Source organism: Streptopelia decaocto (assembly GCF_964273445.1).
Source record: "Streptopelia decaocto genome assembly, chromosome: 15".
NCBI classification, from domain to species: domain Eukaryota; kingdom Metazoa; phylum Chordata; class Aves; order Columbiformes; family Columbidae; genus Streptopelia; species Streptopelia decaocto.
In genome coordinates this window covers 7,166,114-7,174,984 of record NC_138670.1, presented here as the reverse complement: position 1 = coordinate 7,174,984, position 8,871 = coordinate 7,166,114, and the positions used below count along the sequence as shown (strand labels likewise).

The 8,871-nt window shown below is 43.6% G+C and overlaps 1 protein-coding gene across 5 annotated transcripts in view; it reads left to right on the top strand.

The window, feature by feature from the left end:
• Window positions 1–319: 319 nt before the first annotated feature.
• Window positions 320–8,871, top strand: part of TANGO2 (transport and golgi organization 2 homolog) — a 29,376-nt gene continuing 20,824 nt past the window's right edge. For 3 of the 5 annotated variants that reach the window (XR_014185483.1, XR_014185484.1, XM_082066600.1), the window contains exon 1: window positions 2,862–2,930. The gene's annotated coding sequence lies outside the window, so the exon portion shown is untranslated. Of the gene's footprint in view, window positions 467–2,861; window positions 2,931–8,871 lie in introns of those variants that run through there. The other 2 variants (XR_014185482.1, XR_014185485.1) reach the window with 2 other exon arrangements.

The following is an 8,871-nucleotide window of genomic DNA, read 5'->3' as shown; positions in this document are numbered from 1 at the left end:
CAACCCCCGCCCGCCCCAGCGCCCGGCGGGCACAGGCAGCAGCGCGGGCCGCGACCCGCTCCCCCCGCCGACCCCTGCCTCGCGCTGCCTGCCTGCGGCCGGCACGCAAACCGGGTCGCTGCGCCCGCGCCGCGAATTTTTCTATTGGCTGGTTCCCTTGCGATCGCGCCCAGCAACCAAAGCTTTATTGGTGCGTTTCCGCCTCCCTCCGCTCACTGGTTGGCCGCGCCGCGCGGCATTGGCCGGCCGGACTGTCCGTCCGAGCGGGGCTGCCCGGCCCCCCGGCGGGCGTGCGGGGCAGCAGCGCGCCGGGCGGGTCGCGGGAGCGGCCGCAGGAGCCGCCGGAGGACGGGAACAGGCGGCCCCGCTGCGAGGGCAGGGCCGGGGCTGCCCGCACGCCAAAGAGCGGAGCGCGGGGCACTGCCGGTGTGCGGGAGCAGCAGGGACCGTGATGTCACCTCACTGGGTGGGTACGCGAAACCGCAGCAACCGGCCTGCAGCACAGCTGGAGGTTTTCTGCTCTTGGGAAGCTGTATGGTGCTTTTCACAGCTGTAGGTTGGAAGATTCCCGGTCCAACCGACGTCTGAAATGCGTGTGTGAGGGGCTGGTCAGGTGCACTGCAGCCAAGTGGTGCGGGCACGTCATCCCTGTGCACTGGTTGAACTTGAGCTGTTCACCATTAGCACTGTGACCGAGTCACCTCTCAGCCCTCTCTTTGAACAGCTCAAGCTTCCTAAACCCCTATTTTATGTCTTGTTATTTATCCCTTCGTTGTTTTCACGCTCTTTTGAATTATTTCTAGTGTTTTTCCCTAACTTCTCTTTTGTGGATGCCACAAAAGCTGTGGCGTTCCAACATCCCTCTCAGCAGTGCTGTGGACAAAGGCAGTAATGCTTCCCTGTCTCCCCTGTATATTCTGTATTTTATACATAAAAGGATTACATTAGTCCAGTTTACCACAACATTACCCTGAGAGGTTGTGTTGAAACATTTATATATATAGTAACAGCTAAATTATTGTCTGAAGTACTTCTTGCCAAACTAGTCCCCATCCACGCATTCTTTATTTCCAGATGCATTTGCTCACATTTTCTGACATTAAGAATCTGTTTAATTGGGCACATCACATGATTATGTAACTAATCAGTCTTGTGAATTATCCACTCAATTTACTAAGCTACAGATTTTACTAGTAAAGATCTTACATCATCTAGACAGTTGATGCTCTGGCAGGGGGACTGGACTAGATGGTCTTTCGAGGTCCCTTCCAATCCCTAACAATCTGTGATTCTGTGAAAATAAGTCAGTAAAAACTAACACCATCAAGTTTTAAGCCTATGGACATTTTTCTTCTTCCCACAGATATAACTCCTACTGAAGGTATGCAGGCATATCATCTGAAGGTTTTTAATGGGTATCAAGCATGAAAGCTAAATAGTATTTGGTCACTGTGATGAGTCTATACATTTAGAGACAGAATGCCAGCAAAGAACAATAAATTACCTTCAATGTGCATGTATTTTACCAATTTTAATGTAATGGAGGTTAAGATATTTGTATAATTTGTCTACTTATTCATCAGATAACTGTCTTAAATAACAGCTCTGTACCTGAAAACATAAATATCTTTTACCTTTATGTGTATGAAGCTTGATATGTGTGGGTAATAACTAAAATCTATTCTTGTGTTTCAAAAGCAGTAGTACAAATAATAATCAACTCACCCAGTACTTTTCATCAGTAGATCTCAAAAGACCTTGCAAAGGTCAATGTTATCATGCTGTTGTTGATGATGGAGAAAGAAAGTATTGAGATGAACTTGCTCAATGTCATGTAACAGACCAGTGGTAAAGCTACAAATTGACCTGGGGTTTTCTGCATCCAGGATGAAAGGTTTTGCCTCACAAGCCGTGTTACATACTCATATACTGGTGGGTGTTCTTTTCATCAGTGTTCTGTATCTTGTGTGTACTGTGTTTATTAGTGTAAGAATCGAGAAGTGCAGGCAAGGCTCTTCTGGTCTTCTGTTAGAGGCTTCACCATAGAGCATTTTTAATTTACAGGCTCCACTGAATCCCTCTATTGCCACCTGTCAAAAAAAAGTCAGAAATAAAGTTTCAAATCTTGTTTCAAAAACCCAGGAGTAAGTTAATATGAAAGGACAAAAAGGTGACACAGATCCAATTGCAGCCTTAATCTGCAGATCTAAGTAAAATTACTATATGTGTAATTATCAGTTTTAATCGTGCTGAGCTTAATAACCGAAGGCAAACCTGACTTTGTTACCAGTGTTTTCCTGAATCCCTAGGAACGCTGCCGTGAATTTACACCATTGCCGGCTCAGGGCTCTGGGGCCTGGCAGGGGGGTCTCTCCTCAAGGTCGTCATGCTAACGAGCATCCCACACCGTGGCCTCATCCCAGACACGGGTGAGGAGCCACATCCAAACTCACAAAGACTGTCAGCAGCGCAATCCTGGGTGTTCCAGTCCTCAGAGGTATGAGCCTTGTGAAGCTCAGATCAGGCCTCTGATGTTGTTATTTCACACCTTGAAACAAAATATACTGGAAATGGGCAGAGGCGGCCAAGCAGCCCCTATCAGAGGCAACTTCTTTAGGCCACTCTGGTGGAGATGGGTGCAGGGCTGTGCCGAACGGGATGAGCTCTCCAAACAGCCCAGCCCCTCGGGCAGTGGCCGCCGAGCAGGAACCTTCGGTCCCGGCCAGTGTGGGGACAAGGGGAGGGCGGTGCCCAGCGGGCACCTGTGTGCAAGCCAGCCAATGACAGCTCGAGGAGGAGAGGCGGGGAAAACATCCCCCAATAGCGCGCTGGGGGTCGTGGCGCCCGGAGCCAATAGGGGTGGGTGTTGTTTTGAACTGGCTGCGCTCCCGGAAGCGGTGCGAGTGCGCTGGTGTCCGCAGAGTGCGTTGGTGAGTGCGGCGGCTCTTCCGTGTGAGGGGCTGTGCGGGCCGGGTCCTTTGGCTTCGGGGGCTCTGGCGGAGCCTCCGCCGGCCGGCGCCCCTCCTGGGTCGCGCTTGGGTGCGAGGGTTGGGGGCGACGCTCAGAAACGGTCACTTCAGCTGTCCCGAGTGGGGAGCCCGAGCTCGGGCGCTGCCTGGCTGGTGGTGACGGGCCCGCGGGGTGTGGGCGCCTCAGGAGAGGCGGGGGGTGATTCGGGGTCCCGCTCCCCGCGGAGCGGCCGCCTCCCCTCACAGCAAGGACAACGCTACTCCGGGCGCCTTTTGTGCAAGAAACGTTTTGTTCTAAATTCATCCAACAGCAGCTACTGGAATATTTTAAACTGTCAACCAACGTGTGTTCTCTTTGGTTATGTGATGGCTTTTCATTTTTTTCTGCTGGTGGCTCCTAGTTGGTACCTGTGTCACACGCAAGAGTTGGATAAAGTCATTGTTTCAGCATGTGGTGACCCTTTGATGGCAGCATGTCAAGAAACGGTCACAGAAAGACACTGGAAATTATCGCCATTTCAGTTTGTAGGTTTTGAAAGCACTGAGGGTTTTTTTGAGATATTTCTTTTGTAATTATATGAGGTCAGCGGTTGCAGGCTGCTCCGAGACTCAACTGATTACATGCTCACTCTCGCTGTGTATCGTGCTGGTTTTAAAATTCAAAATATATAACAGAAACTTGACTTTTTTTTGTTTAAATTCAATGACTTTTTTTTTTTAGCTGAGTTGTTTTCAGGCTTCCCATAGTTCTTATCAGCATTTTGCAATTTGACTGAATTGATCCTGGCTATACAGAGATTCAAGTATTTCAGCTCTAACTGAAGCCAACTTGCTAGCTATCTTCATTATAAATTCTCAGTTAATATTTTAATTTACTATTAACATATATTTCAATATAAATTCTCAGAAGCAGCTATTTGAACACAAAATAATAAGCTTTGATTTAAGCTTTTGTGTTGCAATGGTCATTTGGTATCTATCTTGAAAGAAATTAATGTGGTTTTTTTTTCTCAAGCATGGTTGCAGTACTTCTTTCATCTATTTAACTGCTATGGGTTTGTAGTTTTCTTAGTCCCTTCCTCCGTGCAAAATTTGTAGGGTGTCTGTGACCCCATGGCCACTCCAAGTTTCATTCAGGGTTGGTGGTAAGCTCAGAGTAACGGAGATGAGGTGGGAATAAAATTTGCAGCCCTTCCCTCACATAAAGTTAAGCTTAGGAATATAAAGTAGACATACTGGGTCAGGTCAAAGGTGTGTATAGACTGGTATTCTTTCTCTGGGAGGGTCTAGGGAAACATCTTTCGGGAAGAATGTAAGAACAGAGAAAGTATATTTCATTCTTCCAGTAAGTATTTCCTCCAACTAGTTGTAACACAGACTCTCTATGAACAAGAAATGGAAAATGGATTTTATTGCCCCCAAAAAGGGTTTCCTAACTGCTTCCTCACTGAAGAAAACCTAAGAACTGTGAAAGCTAAAAGTAGCAATCTTTGCCTGAAAGGAGGAGGAAGCCCAGCAAAGCCTCTGGGTCTGAAGAGCTGCAACAGAGGAGAACAGTTGCTGGCACTCTTGAGAAACTGGGGAAAAGGCTCTTACTTGGTCTTTTGTGAATGTTTTCAAAACATGGTGTGCTCAAAGGGGATGTTTACTGGCCTTTGTTTCCCTTGGGAGCTCTACAGTGGACTAGTAAGGTGCCAGATGGAGAAACTGGGGAGCTGAAAACAAAACTAGCTCGTTAAACTGGAGAATGACATGCACCTTACATGTTGTTGTTTTTTGTGTTTTCATAAGTGTTCCACTTTGTGTTACTGTCTCTTGCAATGAAGACTGACTCTCCCCCTTGGTAGGGTTACAAACCCGCAGTTAGTTACAACTTGGCTTTATATGGAGCAACCTCAGAGGCATCCAATTATGGTTCCATGTATTCCCTCTCATATTTAATGATTAAATATTACTACACAGGAGCATGTGCTACACAAGGGAACTGCAAAAGAAGATCAGTAAAATGCTTTTAAAAATGCAGCTGTGAGACACTTTTTTTGGGGGGGGGCAAAGGAGTAGATTACTTTTAAAAACTAATCAAGCATCACATATTTTCCATCATTTTAAAGTTCAGTATAAAAAAATCTGACTGCACTACTGAAAGAAAATGCATCCAATTTTATTCTTTTATGGGCTTTTGACCAGTGTAGTGTTCAGTTTCCTTTGGACAAATTCAAAAAAAGCAGTAAAATGGTTTTAGACTCTGCTGACCATGAGTTGTTGTTGTGGTTCATAAAACTATCAGAACTGGTGAGTAATGATCTTCAGCTGTCTCTTAGAGTGCACCTAAACAACAGTTTTGGATCAGTTGAGAAGCAATTGAGATCGCTGTGGTAACTGACAGATGTTATTTATGATGCTTCATTTGTGAAAACAAAATACATAACAAATGGCTTCATTTTTCAAAGGCTGCTACCGGGAGTTCTTAAGGGTAAAACGGATTTATGCCAAATTGTGAACTGATTGCTTCTAATCAACCAAATGATGGTAGAACCCTATGAAAAGAACAAACACAATCTATCATGTTTTGGTCTCTTGATAGTCCCTCTAAATGCTACCTAATGCTGGCGTGTATCCACTCGGGCTTTTAACAGATCGTTAAAGTGAGCAAAGCAACACACTGTAGTGTCTAGCAGAGTACAGTAGCACAGAATAAGAATATTGGTTACTCAAGTGTCATTTCCAAATCAGCAGCGCCATTTGGAGCAGAACGCTTAATTACAGGATGTTTGTGATTCCTGTCAAGCTGGTTTGTGTGCACTAGGCCTAAGTTGGACAGCAAACTAGAAACTTGTTACAGAAATAGAAGAGTGTTGCTGTCATTTCCTCCTTGATAACTGTTGTCATATTGACTAGGAGTAATCAAACTAGATTTCATAAAAGCTCATTATCCCGAGAGCAATAAGTGTTTCACTGTCTCCACCTCACAGTAAGCTTTTTCCCCCCATTCTGCAGACCTCATCGTGTTGCACGGTGTGTGTATCCTGGCTTGTATTGTCTTCAAAAAAGAAAACTAGAAGGCATGTGTTGTGCCACAGCTTAGCCTTTTTTTAACTAAGCAGTCCCCTGTGTGTCTAAGGATAGTTCTGAATACACCTTTTCTGCTGAACTGGAGCTGGAAAGTCAGCTTTTGATCAAGCTTTGGATTTGCTGTAGGGTCAAGTTGCAAGTGTGAAGCCAGTGCTGACCTAATCCTTTTTCATCTTCTCCACTCCTTGGTCATGGGAGACCAGAGCTGAATGACATCTGCTCTGTGGTGGCAGCTCCATGCGATACGCTGCTCTCATCCCTGCAGCACAGCACCCGTGGTGAATGCAAGCTTGAAAAAATGACACCTCTGTGAACATTTTTTGATATGTCTATGACAGCCTCTCTTAAATTTTTTTTTTTTAAACTCCTAATGTTTGTTAGTTGTCTCAAATTTTACAATATCCAAATTTGAGTCTGACCTACAATATGTTTTTGTTTAAGAATTTTAAGGCTAACATCCAGCCCTGGGCATAAAACGACAACAGGTGTTGCAAATGCAATGTCAGCTTTGATTGATGAAGGCACCAAAATGCATTGGTTGCCTCCTTTGCCAATTAAGTATTGCTGCTATTATTTTAAGGGGTAGCTCTGTTTTAGCTGGCTTCAGTGCTTCTCTCTGAATACCAAACAAGGTTGGACTGTTTATATAGGGCCTATAAACACTTAGGCTTGTTTCTAGGCCAGCAGGTGGAGCACAAGATAGATAATACTGGTTTGATATTTGGAGATACTAAAAGCACAAATGTAACTTGAAGAACTGTAATAACATCATGCAGAGTTGATGGAGTGACAAAAAGATAATTCTGTTGAATCAGTAGAACCAAATACTAATGAGTATGGATTTTAGAAAGGCAAACAGGAAAATAGATGTCCCATGACAAAGCAAATGTCTGGTGGCAGAGTGTGTTTGGAGGCAAGAGAGGACATAAAGCAAGGCAAGAAGATTCTGGACTGAGACAAGAGAAGGTTAAAAGAAAGGGAGCTGGTACAGAATAAAGAACAGCATAGTGTTCCAGAGGGGACATCATGAATAGGAAGCTCTGCAATTTAAATCCTTTCTGGTAGAAGAAATAGTAACCTGAAAAAGGAACTGAGATAGAGTATGGCAAATGGATACTGCCTGGATATCTGGACAGCATCAGAAATTTACAGTAAAAACAAAAAGTATAAAGGCTTTCAGATGTACCTAGAGCTGTGTTATGTTTTAATTATATTATCTGGGAATGGCACTGTGCTCTAGCTCATGAGCTGTCTGTTGCTCTAGGAAATCTGTGCTCTGTGATCTGAACCGTGACTACAGTTTTGCTTTGCTTCAGTTTCTTTTTAAGAGTTGAAGTGGAAGGTGTGAACAGGTCAGTGTTATTTATGCTTAGTGATATAAAGCAGCTGGGATACACAATCTCGAGTTTTGTGAAAAGCTAACAAGGTCTGTATGCAGAAGATCCAAGTCTTCCAGAATTGGTAGTTTTGTTTTATAATTCCAGTATGACTGCATTTATTGAAAATTCAGCAAGAGGAGTGCGAGAAGGGTGATAAAACCATCTTAAGACTGATTAGGTTTTTCTAAATAAAGCTGCCTATGGATCTTTTTAAACACCAGGCTACTAAATCAGTTATCCAAGATTCAAGTCTGCATCTTCAATTTCTGATTAATTTCTAAACCGGTTATTTTGAGATAGACTGTTTAGAGGTGAAGAAACCCAATGATGTGATTGAATTCTGTTTTGTCCAATGACTTATTATGTAAGCTGTTAAATAGAAAATAGTTTGGATAGTTAGGCTATTGCTGCTCTTAACTTTGAGATACAGATATATCTGTATGCACGCACTCTCTTGCGCTAGTTTTCTTTTGCCTTTACGAGTGTGTCAGGAGTGTTGCACCTCTTCTGGAGTTATTTCATTTCCTGCAACAGAAGAGGCTCTTTGCAGAATATCAGATTGTAAGACTGAACTTGTGCCATGACAGTGCCAGCAGTTGAGCTGTGGTGCTGAACCGTGACTTAACAGGAGCCAGCAGCTACTGCCAAGCTAACTGAATCTGTATAAATGCTGCACTTGTAGCACTACTTCTGGTAATATGAAGTGTAGTCAAGATCATCCGTTTTGTGATACTTCTCAAGGTAAATGATGTGGAAATTAAAGAGCAAGAGAGATGCTTTTTATGTACTTGGAAGTATGGTTAAAAATCCTACATTTTGTACAGAAATTGATTCAGTCACAGGTTGCTCAGATGGTCTTAGAGTTGTGGTATTGAATCCTGCCTGTCCCCTTCCCCTCTTCACCTGCCTTGAAAACTTCAGCATGGAAGAAACTCTCAGTAGCAGTAAAACACGGTTATGTGTGGTTCGTTGGTAACATTTGGGTAACTGTTTTAGCAGCCACAAAAAGTGGGGATCAGGCTGCGGTTTTATTCTCAGAAAAATTTTAATTGGGGCAGCACAAAATATTTGAACACTGTTATATGCTTTTGAAATAGAAAGCACGTTTGTTACGCCATCTGACCATGGCCAGAATTTTAAACATACCACAAGTGCTGGAAACTATTCAGCAGAATGTACACTCTGCTCCAGTGTATTTTTGTTTGTACCCAAAGTTTTTCTCAGTGATAAACAATAATACTTTCTCCTGGACCTTAATAATAACTTTACCTAAAGTATATTTTATTTACAGGTTTGGGAATGTCTTTGATCAGGCTTTTTCCAGCTTTTGCAACAGTTTGAGTATTACTTTCTCTTTTATTCTAACAGTAGCATTTTGCCTTACTTAGGGGGGGAAAGTAGTGGTACCTTATTGGTAATGATCAGAAAATGACATAGGAGTCTTAATTTCC